The sequence below is a fragment of the Chiloscyllium plagiosum genome, unplaced genomic scaffold, assembly GCF_037043375.1.
Source record: "Chiloscyllium plagiosum isolate Xiang-an unplaced genomic scaffold, Cpla_swu_hap1 HiC_scaffold_10, whole genome shotgun sequence".
NCBI classification, from domain to species: domain Eukaryota; kingdom Metazoa; phylum Chordata; class Chondrichthyes; order Orectolobiformes; family Hemiscylliidae; genus Chiloscyllium; species Chiloscyllium plagiosum.
In genome coordinates, this window is record NW_028270148.1 from 84,761,760 (window position 1) to 84,780,006 (window position 18,247).

Consider the following 18,247-nt stretch of genomic DNA (forward strand, 5'->3'; position numbering starts at 1 on the left):
TACTCCATCAGGCACATATTGGCTTGAACACTCAATAACCAGCCTGAGTATGAGTCTCTCAGTGCCCAGCATAACCTGCATTGCCTTAAATGATCTTCCTAAATGTAAGCTATGACTAGAAAATAGCTGCAACCACACCAAAAGTGGACAGAGCCATTGATTTCCTTTCTAGATCAAATGTGGGCTCCATTTCTGAATGACAGGACGCCCTTCAAAGAGCAATTGCATCATTTGCAAAGTACAGGTTGAAGTCATTTATAATCACGGCATCATTCACATAAAATATGTGCAGTGTACAACTCTGTGAGGTGCAAATGCTTGTCACAAGCAATCTTGACCATGTTATTGGACCTTGCAGATTGAAGATAAACATCTCTACGAAGTAGTTGTAATCATAGTGACCTTATGTTAGCCATAATTGGGCCACTGAGAACCAAGCTAATGCAAGAGCTTATAAGCTGCACATGGGCACAGAACTAATAACCTCTCAACTTGAACTGTAAGAATAGTGCAACATGTTCTTATCGATAAATTTGCCCTTCTTGTGTGATGGGGGGGCTGGGAAGAAAAGCATTCAGTACTCCTGCAGCATTTACAATCTCCTGTCTCTGCAACATGACTAGTGGTGTTTTCAATGAAATAAGGTCCAAAGACAAATTTCTATGTCAAGTCATTCCATTAGCCAGCCTTATCAGAGTGCTCTGTGTCCCACTTTATGGGCGAGTATGCAAAACTGTCATTTGTATGTTATGTAAATGCTGACTGCTCTCATGCTAATTCATTGCAAGCATGACTAATGGAGCAAGACACATCATATCGTTGCTGTTGCTGCAAAGTGCAGAGAAATGGAAAAGGAACAAATGCACCAGCAAGGCCAGGACCAGCAGTAACCTCCATTGAATGCTACACAGACTCTACATGAAAAGGTCACAGATGAAGGCCCCCTTAGGATGTACATTCAGGAGAGTAGAATCTATTGTCTTTGGTGCCTTTTCCTCCCAATGAGTCAGACAAGTCATATCATATCATCATGTTTCTCTGTGACCAGGTCAGTTCTGCAGCCTGTGTAGTAACATTTGGCAATGTAGCTGGTTTTCCTCAGGTGCAGGGTATGATACACCTTGCCCACATTGTGCTGAGAGGACCATTTCAAATAGAGCTGATTTCATCAACTGAACAAGCTTCCATTCCATTCCATTCACATGACGTCATCTGTGATCATCAGTATCATTTCTTACAAGTTTTCACTCGATGCCCTGATAGCTGTTACAATGCCTATATGCTTTCGAATTCCTATGCTTCTGCAGCATCTGAGGGGCCAGATGCCTTATATGGATGGTTACTGGGAGACAAGTCTGTGACTGTGGCTGATGACTCCATCATACAATCTCCTGACCGAGGTGGAACATAGATATCCTGAAGCCCATTCTTCAACAGCATAATGGTGAACCAGACGATAGGCCAACAGAGGATCAGGTTCTAATGCTTAGATCTGTCTGGAGTGTCTACAGAACTGGAGCAGGCAAAGAGAGGATTTGATGGAGTCTGAACTGAAAGAGCAGGAATATTCTACTGAAGAGGAATTTGAGGACATTAAGCAGAAGTAACATCACCTTCAGTGTGTTAGAATGCAGCAGTGTCAGATACTATAAGTCAGACAGAAGATGAAAACTTTGTACAGTGATCATCGTGCAGACCTTGTATTTTTACTTATGTGCTTTTCTTTTACATTTTGCGTTGAAATGAGAAAGAACTGTTTTAAATCAGCATCTTTTTAAAGATGGCTGCATTTTTTGAAAAGGAAGTAACCTGACACTCATGTCAAGTATTGTTTAAATAGCTGTTTGAATAAGCAGTACTTGAAGTTTCAGTTAAAGACAAACTAGAGAAAAGGTATTGTATTCAGATGGAGCTTTTGTTGGCAACAATAAGCCAATTGGTCTATGGACTAGTGACCAGTTATCAATGACAACAGCCTTTTGACAGCCAACAACTGAGTAATTAAAGCTCAGGTAACTGAACAGCTTTAGATTGGGGATAAGATACAGAGAAGGGACCAAGTCTTCACTAGCCAGAAGCTCTCTCTCTCTGTTCTCTACAGTAAGCCACATTAAGCTTAATGAAAAGCAGCTTATCATTCCTTCATCAGTTATTGTAAGCTGTGACATTTTACAAAATTTACAAGTCAGAAATCTTTTATAAGTGAACCAGCTACCCTGTGCCTTTTGAAAACCAATGGATGCATTTACAGAAGGAAGGCTGAGAAGAAAACTTCTGATCAGCAAGACCCAACTCAACAAATCTTGTGAACAAAGATTACTGAACTATTTTCCTACTGTTTTCACGCCATCCTTTTTTTTCACTGTCTATATCTATCCGTATATGGAGGAGGCATTTTATTTGGGGATTAGAATTTTAATTCATTGTATTATGTGCTAAGGTTTCCACCTATCTCAGTGAGTTGCTTCAAAATTGTAGCTGCCCTACGTGCAAACAGTTTTTTCTCTGTCCTGAAAGGCAAATGCAGCTTCTGTTTGCTTTTGGTATTGATGAGGAAAGATGAATGTTTTGAAACATATGAAGGCTTCTCTGTATGTAATGTTTCCACATTGTTCAATGATAACAAACTGAGCCACAGTGGATGTTTGGAAAGGGTAGTAGTAACTTAGATTGGCTAGTGGCACGATTTCTCCTGTCATCCACGGTTCATGAATCTTGCCTTTCCTATCCCTTGTTTTCAAAGAGACATGCCTATCCTGCACTATCTTTAACCTATCTTTGAAAGCCTCCCACCTATGAATTGTGGACTTCGCTTCAAATAGCTGCTCCCAACCCACATTTCCCAACTCCTGCCCAGTTTAGTACTCTTCCCTTAGGATCATTGTCATGTTTGTCTACGAGTATTCTAAAACTTACAGAATTGTGGTTACTATTCCTAAAGATATCCCCCACTGCAACTTCTACCACCTGGCCTGGCTCATTCCCCAATACCAGGTCCAATATGGCCCTTTCGGACTATTGGCACACTGCTCTAGAAAACTTTCCTGGATGCTCCTTACAAGTTCTGCCCCATGCAGACTTTTGACACTAAGTGTATCCCAGTCAATGTTGAGGGAAAATTAAAATCTTCCATCACCACCATCCTGTTGCCTCTACATCTTCCCATAATCTGTTTTCCTATTGTTCATCTACCTCACGCTGACTGTTGATAGGCCTGTAACACAACCCCAACAATGTAACTGCACCCTTCTTATTTCTCAGCTCTACCCATAACGCCTCCCTGCTCAAGCCCTCCAAAATGTCTTCCTTTAACACAGCCATGATATCATCCCTTACCAGCAATGCAACTCCTCTCCCCGCCCCCCCCCCCCCCCCCTCCCCCATTACTTCTCTCCCTGTCCTGTCTGAAGCATCTATATCCTGGAACATTTAGTTGCCAATCATGCCCTTCCTTCAATCAAGTCTCTGTGATCGCAATATCATCGTACTGGTAGCAATCCTGAGATCACTACCTTTGAGGTCCTACTCTTTAACTTCTCTCCCAGCTCCCTGAATACTGCTTTCAGGACCTCATCTTGTTTTTAGATATATCATTGATGCCTATATGCACCACGACAACTGGCTGTTCACCCTCCCCTTTTAGAATGCTCTGTAGCCGATTGGTGACATCCCTGATCCAAGCACCTGGGAGGCAACATACCATCCGGGAGTCTTGTTTTCAGCCACAGAACCACCTATCTACCCCCCTTACAACAGAATCTCCTATGACTATGGCCCTACAAGTCTTTTTCCTGCCCTTCTGAACAGCAGTGCCCGCCATGGTGCCATGATCCTGGCAACTGCTGCCTTCTTCTGTTGAGCCATTTCCCCCAACAATATCCAAAATGGTATACTTGTTTTGGAGGGAGATGACTGCAGGGGACATCTGCACGTGTATTGTAAGTGTATTAACATCAGATGGCCTTCGGCAGTTCAAGCAGATGGCTCAGTGTTATGTTGTCAAAGGCAACAAGGGAAGCGAGCAACAAATGATGATCTTTCAATGATGCTCATATCCCATTACAAAAGAAGAAATGAAGAATATTTGTTGGGTGACAGAATTTCATGACTTCAAACTGATGAGATACAAGTATGATATAGATGAAAGCAAATCATTTCAGTTGGACTAGACAAGGAGAATTAGATGATGTGAACTGAAAAACTAATAAATCTCAGATTAGGAACATTACTTTATTCAGAGGAAAAACTTATTATTTAGAAACAATGTCAAAAAATAATACCATATTGATTTAAGATTTGAAAATAGATTTAATCTCTATAAATTATATTAACTGCAGATTTAATTTGTAAGTGATATTTCACTTAAGACAAATTTGCTGTTACACAGCAATTCAATCAAACAACTATGTGGTAAGATAGTGGAATGCTGACTATGCATTTATTGCCAGCCAGTTGGGAGAGTCAGAGATTCAACTTACAAAAATAGGTTGCTTATTAAGTTCTTATCTGCAGAGGAACAGTAACATTATATTGATTAAGGTATGCGTAGCAACTATTATCTTTCTAAAATATGGGTTATCTGTAGTATAGATAATATGTGTATCTGTAGTGTACTGGATTTTCCAAAATGATGTAATGTTTGGGCAATATTACTCCTTGATATCAATTGGAATTTGGATGGTAAATTACATTTTGTCAGAGTTTGCATATTGTAATCTAATTAATGATAAAGGTTACCACTTCTGAAACAAATATAGAGTAATAAATATTAATATTTATCATAACATATAAAATAGGCGTGCCAGATCACTATGCTGTGTGATTGCTGCTTATAAGAAAGGTTATTACCATCCTATTTTTGCATAAGAAACTACCATAGGATGATTGTAATCAGGTCAGCCAGGTAGATCTCATAGAATATAAGTTCCCTGACTGGGGCAGTTAACTTGGTCCAAACCAGAGTTCCTGACTGACAGATGTAAACAGAAGTGTAATCTCCTCATGGGTCTGCTCCTGGGCCTGGTCAGGCTGGCAATAAACAGGTCCAGGCAGCAGGGGTGGAGGGGGTAATTTCTGCTGACTGTCTGCCCCTCTTCCGCAGCCATGTTTGAGCCCAGATGTCCTTGGAGAGGGAGCATGTGATGTTCACCAATGCTCTCAATGCCTTTAGGGAGAGGTGGGAACTACAGGGGTTGGAATGGTTTATTTTGCCCTTCAATTCTATTTTGATTTAATCCCTACACTCCCCCTTTGCATTTTTCACATAAGCATTGCTCTTATTGGGCTTTGCTTGTTGCTGGTTCCCTGGCCACATGGGTGTTTTTCCTGGTGGTGGAAGCATTGAAATATATGTATATATATATATATATATATATATATATATATAAACAGGAGTTTCAGAGGTTCTGTTCACTCTGAGAGTTGGCTCTGAGGAAGCTGGACCAATATCAAGTCCGGTGCATCTATAAATAAAGGGTGATGGGATACTGACTTCTGTTGAGTTAGTTTTAGTGGCAATGAAAGAAAAAAATACCCTGCTGAAGAAATTCTTTCACTTCTGGTATAATGCCATTACTTGGGAAGCTTGACCCATTCGATCCTGCCGTCAAACATTGGGCCCATTACATGGAAAGAAAGTGTTATTTTTTCTGGACAAATGACATTGGGGCAGATGAAAAGCAATAAGTAATTCTCCTGATAGCTTGTGGATCCACAGCTTGTTCAGTTATTAAAAGCCTAATATTTCCTGAGAAACAAGATACTAAAATCTTTCAAGAGTTGAAGATGTGGTTAAGGAATATTATGAACCCAAGCTTTCTCTAATTCTATCGTTTTACTCAACAGTTCAAGAACCAGGGGAATCTATGTTGGGATTTTTGACAAGGTTAAGAAGGCTGGCACAGGCATGTAATTTTGTTTTAACCCTGAATGTGACGCTAAGACAGCATTTAGTTTGTGGGCATAATGATGTAACTATGCAAAAGCGCCGACTAGCTGAAGCCCAGTTGGACTTTACACAGGCTCTACAATTGGCTTTGTCATGGGAAAATGCAGCAAGTAGAGCTTATGAGTTACAAGATATTCCGATGGAAGGGGATACCCTTGCCATGTTCACTGAGCTTAGGGAATACCACTTGGGTGAAGGCAATTGTATAGCCTCACTCAGGACATGAGTTGAACAGAGGGACTCTAGAACAGTCTACAGACAAACGCCAAAACAAAGCTAAGCTTTGGGCAAACAGTTAATATTTTCTTCAGGTTCCAGGCCAGTAGTTGCTGCCAGTATGCAGGCTTGAGACAGCAAAACAGTCCCACTGGAACTGAATAAGTGAACTCATTGGCCAGTATCAAGGATAGAGCACACCCTGTAAAGCCCACCTATCTTTCTTGAATCACAGAAGCCCAAAGAGTGGAAACAGACTATTTGACCCAACAAGTCCACACCGACCCTCTGACGAATATTCCATCCAGACCCATTCCCCTATCCTATTACTTTACATTTCCCCTGCCTAATGCACCACCTTACACATCTTTGAACATTAACAGCAATTTAGCATGGCTAATTCACCAAACCTGCATATCTTTGGAATGTGGGAAGAAGCCAAAGCACCCAGAGGAAACCCACACAGACACAGGGAGAATGTGCAAACTCTATACAGACAGTCGCCCGAGGCTGGGATCGAACCTGGGTCCCTGGTGCTGTGAGGCAGCAGTGCTAGCCACTGTGCCACTTTGGGATAATTAAATTGCTTCGCAACCTCCAAATCAGAACCAATTAAAATAAACATCTGGTTAAATGGTCACCCTGTTCTAATAGAGGTTGATACAGGTGTAGCTATATCAGTGATTGCAGAACCAGTCTGCAAACTTTGTTCTGGACTCCAACCCTAAAGTTTGTCTTAAGACTTCAGCTAGACTGAGAACCCATACGGGGAACCTTTGCAGATTAAGGGTATAACTTCACTTCCAGTCTCGTACAAGAAGCAGCTGGGTTCAGTTACCAAGCAAAATTGGTTGAGAAAGATTCTCCTTATTGATTCCACATTTTTCAATTAGAAAATGGCAGCCTGAGTGAAGTCCTCATTAAATACCCAGCAATCTTTCAGAGAGATCTGTGGACTAGCAAAGAAGTCAAGGCCACCTTGCATGTTGACCAGAAAAATTCAATTTCATCATTCTGCAAGGCTTACCCAATGCCATTTACCTTACAAGCAAAAGTAGAGGCAGAAATCAGGAGAATAAAAAGTGAAGGGATCATCAAATCAATGCAGTTTGTGTAATCGGCAGCACTGGTCATACTGATTGTAAAGCCCAGTGCTTTGGTTCGCCTTTGTGGGGACCTTAAACAAACAGTAAACTGCTTATCGCAGCTGGATAAATGCCCAATCCCTTGCATAGAAGACTTATACTTAAAGCTGGCGGGGGCGAGGGGCTGCTGTCCTTCACAAAGCTGGACATGAGCCATGCAATTGCAGTTAGAGGAGGATTCTAGAAATATGCTACAATTAATACCCAAAAAGATTTGTACCAATATATGAGGCTGCTATCTAGGGTATCATCAGTCTGTGCCACTTTTCAGTGGACGATGGAAAATATTTGACAAGGTCGATCCCAGGTTGCCATTTATCTGAATGATGTGTAAATAACAAGGAAGACCAATAAAGGGCACTTAGAGAACTTAGTCTTTAGATGTTTCTCCCAGGTGAGTGTATGCCTTAGAAAGGAAAAATGTGTGTTCATGGCATCCCAGCTGACCTATTTGGGCTACAGAGTCAACAAGACTGGATTACACCTTTTGGAAGATAAAGTGAAGATTTGAATTGGTGAATTATTACAGCAAGATCATACATGACCTGGCCTCCATCCTGGTACACTTACATCAGCTCCTGAAAAGGGGTCAGCCTCGGAAATGGCCTCATAGCTAAGACACAGTCTTTAGGGAAGTGAAGGTTCAGTTAGGATTGTCTAAGGTGCTGGCACACTATGATTCCAAGCAAGAGGTAGTGCTGGCACACTATGATTCCAAGCAAGAGGTAGCAAGAGGGGTAATGGTGGTTCACAGATGGCTCAATGGAGGGGAAATGCCCAATAATGTATGCTTCCCAGACTTTGCAGAGTGCAAGTATGCCCAGTTACAGATGGAAGGTTTGGCGGTCATCTTCGGTGTAAGAATGTTCTACCAATACCTTTACAGATGTAAATTTATAACAGTAACAGACCACAAACCCCTGCTAGGATTACTCAAAGAGGACAAGGCCATGCCACCCATAGCTTCAGGTCAAATTCAGTGGTGAGGCCTCATTCTAAGTGCATACAATTATAAGTTAGAACACTCTGGTAAGCAAATGTCAATTAGCAAATATGGATGCCTTGAGCCACCTCCCACACCACTGGAGGAGTCCGTTCTGGTTTTAAACTTTCTAGACTCCCTTCCGGTCACGCTGACAGTATGAGACCATGGAGACTAAAAGAGCCAGTAGTGATGGGGAATATAAAAGGGCCATCACAACTAGAATTTAAATCTTTCTGGACCCGGTGAGACCAGATCACTGTAGAGGACAGCATTTTATTTTGGGGAGCAAGAGTGATTGTCCAGAGGAAAGGGCACTGCCGGATACTGGCAGAACTTCACTAGGGTCATCCAGGGGTGTCCAAAATGAAGATATTGGTGAGAAGTTATGTCTGGTGGTCAGGATTGAATATTGCATGCCGTGTTGGTGGGCAGTGCCCAGAATTCCAACAAGGATAAAAATTACCACCAGCAGCTCCCCCACGTTTGTGGGAATGGCCAGGTAAACCCTGGACTTGGTTACATGTCAACTTTCACAGGCTCACCGTTCTTAATCATGTTTGATGCCCATTCAAAGTAGTTGGTAGAGAGTTCATCCGTCAAGCACAGAGATGATGATAATAAAATTGCAAGCATCTTTTGCAATACATGGACTCCCAGAAATATTAGTCACAGGTAACAGGCCATCATTTACCAGCAGGGAATTCAAGTATTTCCTCAAGTTGAATGGCATTCAGCATATAAGGACAGCTCCGTACCATCCATTGATCAATGATTTGGTGGAAGTAGCAGTCCAAACTTGAAGAAAGGCTTAAAGGAACAGCCTACAGCTTCACTTAACATCAAACTGTCCCAGTTCCTATTTGATTATTGGACCACCCCTCATGCAACTACAGGGATAACTCCAGCAGAGTTGCTATCAGGGAAAAGACTCTGCATCAAGTTAAATCTGATCTTCCCAGACCTGGGGAGAGGGTGAAATGGCATCAGGAATGCCAATGATGTACACAGAACTCCTCTAAACAAGAGAGACAGTTTGCTCCAGGGGATGAAATTTGGTGCTGAAATCATGCGTTAGAGACGAGGTTGATGTGAGGCCAGTTCCCATTCCTGGATAACCATGAAGATGACAGAAAACCTGCAAACTCACAAATAGGGCAGGAGCAAAACATACCCGGCCCCTGACAATAGCTGGAAAGGCTGTCGGAACCTGTAGCTTCTTCCCCTCCTCTAGCGTTGAAGAAACCTCCAAGACTGAGAATGACACGGCAGAAGTTATATCCCCGACACCTTTACTGCCTGAAGAAGAAACAGAATGAATTTCTTCTGAGACACTCCTGGTGCAAGCGGTGGGCTATGATCCGATGCAGCCCACCTATGTCTGAGGCTGAGATAGAGGAACTAGACCCCATGTGAAAACAGCCCAGGACAGCCTACAAGGAAAAGAACAGGCCTACTTCCTGGACTTAGAGGGGAAGGGACATAGTGATTGTAATGAGGTCAGCCAGATGGACCTCATAGTATAAGTTTCCTGTTTGGGGCAGTTAACCTGATCCAATGAGGGAGCCCTGGCTGACAGATATAAACAAGAATGTAAAAAATGAAAAAGAGGTTCTGTTAATTCTGGGAGCTGGCTCCAGGGGAGCTGGACCAATGTCAAATACTATGCATCTGTAAATAAAAGGTGACTTGGTGCTGGGATACCAGCCTCTGTTGAGTTATTTCATACAGTGCCTGTCTGGTCCAACTAGAGTCTCTTGTAGTTCATATACTTTATTATTTATTAACAACTAGATACAGATTACATTGATATGACATACATGAAATATTAGTTCTCAGTCCGTCAGATACAAGGTTGTTCTGCCTACAATTCATACGTCATCATCATAGCAGATGATGCTTATTGTACCCCTCAGTATTGACCCTTTCAAACCATGTACTGAAATCCAGATGGAGTGTATTTAAAATAAATTAGGGATTTACAATTCCTTTCTCACTCTAACCTAGTTGACTCCACTTAGAATTACAGGCAACATAAGCACCTGTCCAGTGTTAACAAGTTCCTCTTTAAATATGTCAATCCATCTTCAAAATTACTATTGGGACTTGATCTGTCATTTTAATCTGTTATTTTAACCAAAATTAGCCAACAGGGCTGGCTTCCTGTCAGGCTCTAAAGGACCTCTCTTGATTCTTCAAAATGCTAAGATCGTAGAAAGGGTGAAATATAATCAATCACCAAATTGTTTTGGGGGATAAAGTGCATGTTAAATGCTTTAATCAATGTACTGTACTACATGGTACTTTCTCCCACATGGTCTGAAGCCATTCTATCATGCTGAAACTGCTGCTCCCAGAATTCCCTCTTCTGGCTTCACCATGGGCTTTCCACATTATCAGTGAAGCTGCCATGAGACTATCACACCTGATTGACCTGGGCAAGTGCTTGTTTTCTCTTCTTGCTATTAGATCCTGTGAATTTGCCAATTTGTGGCATGGCTTTGAAGACTTCCAAGGTTGTTATCTCACCTTTCAGAGTCTTTCTGCTTGGTAGCCCTGTAATCAAAGTTTTCTGAGGGTACTCTTTTTCTACCCTTTTTTCCTTTTCCAGCTTTGTTTCTCAAAGTGTTCCAAAGTTTTGACCTATCTTAGGAGTCTTCCCATGTCAGCTGTGACTCTCAAACTCTGTTTCAATTACAGATCATGGCTCTGGGGGGTTTAGTCCAAGCTGCCACCATGCTTTATTTTGTATTAAGCCAAAGCTGCTGTCTGCACATTCAAACACCACTCTTGAGTATATATGCACTGTGACGGTCTGCACATACACTGTCCCTGAGGCTGCTTGCTCCTTATCTCAAAGTAAGGCTATTAATTTCCTTGTGTACAGTAACACTTCTTTATTTACATCTGTACACAGTAGTTTCCAAATTGTTATTATCCCAACTGATGTTATAATTGGACAAGTTGTATCCCAGACAGAAGTCTGGCCTATAGGTCATAGAACATAGAAGAATACAGCGCAGTACAGGCCCTTCGGCCCTCGATGTTGCGCCGATCCAAGCCCACCTAAACTATACTAGCCCACTATCCTCCATATGCCTATCCAATGCCCGCTTAAATGCCCATAACGAGGGAGAGTCCACCACTGCTACTGGCAGGGCATTCCATGAACTCACGACTCGCTGAGTAAAGAACCTACCCCTAACATCTGTCCTATACCTACCCCCCCTTAATTTAAAGCTATGCCCCCTTGTAATAGCTGACTCCATACGTGGAAAAAGATTCTCACTGTCGACCCTATCTAAACCCCTAATCATCTTGTACACCTCTATCAAGTCACCCCTAAACCTTCTTTTCTCCAGTGAAAACAACCCCAAGTGCCTCAGCCTTTCCTCATACGATCTTTCTACCATACCAGGCAACATCCTGGTAAACCTCCTCTGCACCCGTTCCAGTGCCTCCACATCCTTCCTATAATATGGCGACCAAATCTGCACACAATACTCCAGATGCGGCTGCACCAGAGTCTTATACAACTGCAACATGACCTCAGTACTCCGGAACTCAATTCCTCTACCAATAAAAGCCAGTACGCCATATGCCTTCTTCACCGCACTATTTACCTGGGTAGCAACTTTCAAAGATCTGTGTACATGGACACCAAGATCCCTCTGCTCATTCACACTACCAAGTATCCAACCATTAGCCCAGTACCCCATCTTTTTATTACTCTTACCAAAGTGAATCACCTCACACTTAGCTACATTGAACTCCATTTGCCACCTTTCTGCCCAGTTTTGCAGCTTATCTATATCCTGCTGTAACCTGCCATATCCTTCCTCACTGTCTACAACTCCTCCGACTTTCGTATCATCCGCAAACTTGCTCACCCAACCTTCTAACCCCTCCTCCAGGTCATTTATAAAAATGACAAACAGCAATGGTCCCAAAACAGATCCTTGCGGAACACCGCTAGTGACGGCACTCCAAGATGAACCTTTGCCATCAACTACTACCCTCTGTCTTCTTCCAGCCAGCCAACTCCTAATCCAAACCTCCAACTCACCCTCAACGCCATACCTCCGTATTTTTTGCAGTAGTCTACCATGGGGAACCTTATCAAACGCCTTACTAAAATACATATACACCACATCTACCGCTTTCCCCTCGTCCACCTCCTTAGTCACCTTCTCAAAGAATTCAATAAGGTTTGTGAGACACGACCTGCCCTTCACAAAACCATGCTGACTATCCTTGATCACATTATTCCTATCCAGATGTTCATAAATCCTATCCCTTACAATTCTCTCTAAGATTTTGCCCACAACAGAAGTGAGACTCACCGGCCTATAGTTACTAGGGTTATCCCTACTCCCCTTCTTGAACAAGGGAACCACATTTGCTAGCCTCCAATCTTCTTGCACTACTCCTGTAGACAACGAGGACATAAAGATCAAGGCCAATGACTCTGCAATCTCCTCCCTTGCTTCCCAGAGAATCCTAGGATAAATGCCATCAGGCCCACGGGACTTATCTATTTTCATCCTTTCCAGAATTTCCAACACCTCTTCTCTACATACCTCAAAGCCATCCATTCTACTTAATTGTGACTCAGTACTCACATTGACAACAATGTCCTGTTCCTGATTGAATACTGACGAAAAGTATTCATTCAGTGTCTCCCCAATCTCTTCAGCCTCCACACGCAACTTCCCACTACTATCCTTGACTGGACATATTCCTACCCTAGTCATTCTTTTATTCCTGACATACCTATAGAAAGCCTTAGGGTTTTCCCTAATCCTACCAACTAAGGACCTTTCATGTCCCCTCCTTGCTGCTCTTAGCTCTCTCTTCAGGTCCTTCCTGGCTACCTTATAACTCTCAATCACCCCAATTGAACCTTCACGTCTCATCTTGAGATAGGCCGCCCTCTTCCCTTTAACAAGGGATTCCAATTCCTTATTAAACCACGGCTCCCTCACACGGCCCTTTCCTCCCTGCCTGACGGGTACATACTTATCAAGGACACTCAATAGTTGCTCCTTGAACAAGCTCCACATTACGCCCTTGCCTTGAAGCTTACTTTTCCAAGCCACACATCCTAAGTCATGCCTCACCGCATCATAATTTCCCTGCCCCCAGCTATAACTCTTGCCCTGTAGTGCACACTTATCCCTCTCCATCACTAGAGTAAAAGTCACCGAATTGTGGTCACTGTCCCAAAGTGCTCACCTACCTCTAATTCTAACACCTGGCCTGGTTCATTACCCAGAACCAAATCCAGTATGGCCTCACCTCTTGTTGGCCTATCTACATATTGTGTTAGGAAACCCTCCTGCACACATTGGACAAACACTGACCCATCTAACGAACTTGAGCTATAGCTTTCTCAATCAATATCAGGAAAGTTAAAGTCCCCCATAACAACCAGCCTATTACTTTCACTCTTCTCTTGAATCATCCTCGCAATCCTTTCTTCTACGTTTCTAGGACTATTAGGAGGCCCGTAAAAAACTCCTAACAGGGTGAGCTCACCTTTCCTATTCCTAACCTCAGCCCAAACTACCTCAGATGGTGAGTCTTCATCCATCGTCCTTTCCACAGCTGTAATACTATCTTTGACAAGCAATGCCACACCTCCCCCTCTTTTACCTCCACCTCTGACCCTACTAAAACATTTAAACCCTAGGACCTGCAACAGCCAATCCTGTCCCTGTTCTACCCATGTCTCCGTAATGGCCACAACATCGAAGTCCCAGGTACCAACCCACGCTGCAAGTTCACCTACCTTATTTCGTATACTTCTTGCATTGAAGTATACACACTTCAAGCCACTTTCCTGTTTACAGGCACCCTCCTTTGAAATTGATGCCATGTTCCTAACCTCCCTACACTCCAGGTCCTGCACCCTAAAGCTACAGTCTGGATTCCCATGCCCCTGCAGAGTTAATTTAAACCACCCCCAAGAGCACTAGCAAACCTCCCACCAAGGATACTGGTGCCCCTCAGGTTCAGGTGCAGACCATCCTGTTTATAGAGGTCCCATCTTCCCCAGAAAGAACCCCAGTTATCCAAATACCGGAATCCCTCCCTCCTACACCATCCCTGTAGCCACGCATTTAACTGTTCTCTCTCCCTATTCCTCGACTCTCTATCACGTGGTACGGGTAACAAACCAGAGACAACAACTCTGTTTGTTCTAACTCTGAGCTTCCAACCTAGCTCCCTGAAAGCCTGCCTAACATCCTCAGCGCTCCTCCTACCTATGTCATTGGTGCCAATGTGGACCACGACTTCGGGCTGCTCCCCCTCCCCCTTAAGGACCTGGAAAACACGATCAGAGACATCACGTACCCTTGCACCTGAGAGGCAACATACCAAATGTGAGTCTCTCTCGTTCCCACAAAACCGCCTATCTGTGCCCCGAACTATCGAGTCCCCAATTACTATTGCTCTGCTCTTCTCCACCCTTCCCTTCTGAGTAACGGGGACAGGCTCCGTGCCAGAGGCCTGAGCCCCGTTACTTACCCCTGGTAAGTCGTCCCCCCCACAAGTATCCAAAACGGTATATTTGTTCTTGAGGGGAACGGCCGCAGGGGGTCCCTGCACTGGCTGCTTCCTCCCAGTCCCCCTCACTGTCACCCATCTATCTGCCGCCTTTGGAGTTACTACTTCCCTAAAGCTCCGATCTATGACCCCCTCTGCCTCCCGAATGATCCTAAGTTCATCCAACTCCAGCTCCAGTTCCCTAACTCGGTCTTGGATATGTTTGGTATGTTGCCTCCCAGGTGCAAGGGTACGTGATGTCTCTGATCGTGTTTTCCGGGTCCTTAAGGGGAAGGGGGAGCAGCCCGAAGTCGTGGTCCACATTGGCACCAATGACATAGGTAGGAGGAGCGCTGAGGATGTTAGGCAGGCTTTCAGGGAGCTAGGTTGGAAGCTCAAAGTTAGAACGAACAGAGTTGTTGTCTCTGGTTTGTTACCCGTGCCACGTGATAGAGAGTCGAGGAATAGGGAGAGAGAACAGTTAAATTTTTGATTTGTTTGATTTTAACAAAGTGGTCTCTCACAGAAACATAGGCACATAATGCCATAATTTTTACTTTAATAGTAATGATAAAACACAAGTTTATTAACAAAATAAATGAAGACAAAATAGGATAAACCAAACCAGCTACTTATAACATTGAATTCAAGGATTTTAAGGACTAGGTAATAGTATAACCTCATTAATTCCAAAACACTCTTCCATAAATGAAAAAAGTAGCTTTTGTATAGTACCCAAAATATAACCCTGGTACAGAATCCAACCTATAGTTTGTACAATAATTACACCAGATCCATTTATATAACACCACTTGCAGCTTCAACCTTTAGACTGGAACTGCATATAGCTTCTTCCTGGAGCAATTCCCTGAGCTTCCATCTCCTTAGCTTTAGGTAACACTTTCAGGGTTTTGTCCCAACACTTCTGGCCTGGGAATAACACTAAGGTAATTATCACTCTAAGGTAGCCTAGTTTACTATATATCCATCACATCTCAGGAACATCCTATTCTAAGGACCTCATAGAACTGATCCACTCAAAGTAAAAGTTGAAACCCAAAGTTTCTATCACTAAGCAAAGTATGTTTCCCTCAACCTTAAAATAAATCAAGTTCCAGAAATCTATGACAAATCTTGAAGCTCCATTGTTTACCTTGCTGGGTCACAAAACAACCTGAAATAAAGTTCATTAATGGTACACAAAATCTATTCTCTCTAAAGCAATACCTCAAAAACTATTTTGAAATAAATCATCTGTGACTACAGCAATACTTGCACGTTAATTATTCACAACTGACACACAGAAAGTCCACTGGTCCACTGACTCAAAAATCAGAAAACCAAACTTGCAATCAATAATATTAAATAATACATAAACCTCTCAGTTTAGGACATACCTCTCCCAAAGAATTAAAATGTATCTTAAAGAGGTACTTTCATTATGCATCAAAATTCATCTTATCACTAATTCTAAAACATGTTAACTCTAATTAAATGATAAAGTCACACAGTCTTTGACATCTGCGCACTTGTTAAAACATCTGCACTGACATTTTCTTTTCCAGGCACATGAACAATTTTCAAATTATGCAGTTGAAGAATCATGCTCCATCAAAATAATGGCGGTAAGTTCTTGCTGTGAAATGTATTAAGAAAATCAAACAATTTGAGAATAGGTAAAGTTACCATGGTCTTACATTAGAAAGACAACATTTGGTGGTTTAATCTGATTGCCAACCTCATGCAAGGGGAGAGGTTACGAAGGTAGAAGCCCTTCATGGTAACCTTAGCCCGTGCAAGACTTGAACTCGTGCTGTTTGTGTCATTGTGCATCACAAACCAGCTGTCCAGCCAACAGAGCTAACTGACCCTTTAAAATAATTGTGATCAATATTGAAAATTGTTTTATCAACACTATTGATAATATATATTTCAAAATGATGTAGAGCCAGTAGTTGGTGGGCAAAACTCTCATCACTGCATTAAATGCACTGCTGTGGCTATTCAGATAATGTTTGTTCAGTTTGAAAGAAATGAAGTTCTGTGAAGGACTTTTAAACAGCTTTCAAGTATTGCTTGTTAATGTTGACAGATTTATGATCTGTTCAAAGATTTCCAAATATTATTATAATGTTTGTGAGTTCAGTTTATGATGATACAAGATGCATGGTTTGAGGGGTAAGAAGAGTGTCTAAGGTGTTGAGGAGAAAAGGGGGCAAGGTGGGTAAGGCGGAGAGGAATTAAGAGAGGGTGAGAGGTGAAGTGAAACATAGAATGCAGGGATAGCTGAGAGAGGTAAGGGTTGAGAGGCAGCACTAGACTACTAGGCAAGACAGAAGTAATATGCTGAAGAGCTGCCCCCCCAGCGTATCCACTGCTGTTTACTGTCTTGCTGCTGATTTGAAGCTGAACTGCTGGACTCCCAATCCTGAACCTCATTGTGTCCTCTGCTGCTCCTGTCATGATGCTGTGATGAAGCTGAAGTACTGGGCCCCTGCGTCTTGGAGATGCTTTGACAGAAGTGATGCAAATAACGAAATACACAGAAGTCCTGTTTTAGTGTAATACAAGCATAAACTGGTTGTTTGCCAATTTCTTTTGAAGAAATTATGCAACTTGTATTATAGCTACATCAAAAAGTTTCAAAACTTTCTAGGCCATTGGTGTCATCAATATAGTCACCATATAATAGTCCAGTATGCTTTTAAATCTGAGACCTTCTTTTTGTATTTTCTGTCAATGATTTCTATCTTTCTGTGTTCTGATTGCAACACTGAGTGTGTAGCTAGTGAGAGTATATTGCACCATAAAGTCATGATCATGTTCCAAAACTTTGAAGTACATATGGATGTATTGAACTTTCATTTATAATGTGTTTATTTCAAAGATATGTAGGCAAACGATGGCTGATGATGTAAATTCTGTGGCTGATTGGAAAGGAGGTCTGGAATGTCACACCTGAGGGAATCAAGATAATTTCAAACAGCAAACTTCAAAAGGAGAGAGGCAAGTCAAACTGGACTGTGATCTCCTGTGGCTACATGCTGATTACAAAGTTAAAAATCACACAACACCAGGTTATAGTCCAACAGGTTTAATTGGAAGCACTAGCTTTTGGAGCACCGCTCCTTCATCAAGTGGTTGTGGAGAACACAATTGTAAGGCACAGAATTTATAGCAAAAGTTTACAGTATGATGTAACTGAAATTATACATTGCAAAATACCTTGACTGTTTGTTAAGTCTCTCATCTGTTAGAATGACCATGATAGTTTCACTTCTTTCATATGTAAATTACAAAACTTTTTTTTAAAAGTTACATTCTCAGGTTAACTGTAACAATTGGTGTCAGCCAAATAATATGTTGAAGGTGTTAGCCCCCTGTGTTCCCTGTCTATGCCATAATGTT

At 42.3% G+C, this 18,247-nt stretch overlaps 1 long non-coding RNA gene across 1 annotated transcript in view; it reads left to right on the forward strand.

Annotated features, from left to right (window-relative positions):
• Positions 1-17,849, forward strand: part of LOC148148993 (uncharacterized) — a 90,596-nt gene extending 72,747 nt beyond the window's left edge. Inside the window, exons 3-4 of the long non-coding RNA XR_015758486.1 lie at positions 16,405-16,464; positions 17,727-17,849. This is a non-coding gene — a long non-coding RNA (uncharacterized LOC148148993). The remainder of the gene's footprint in view (positions 1-16,404; positions 16,465-17,726) is intronic.
• Positions 17,850-18,247: the final 398 nt, after the last annotated feature.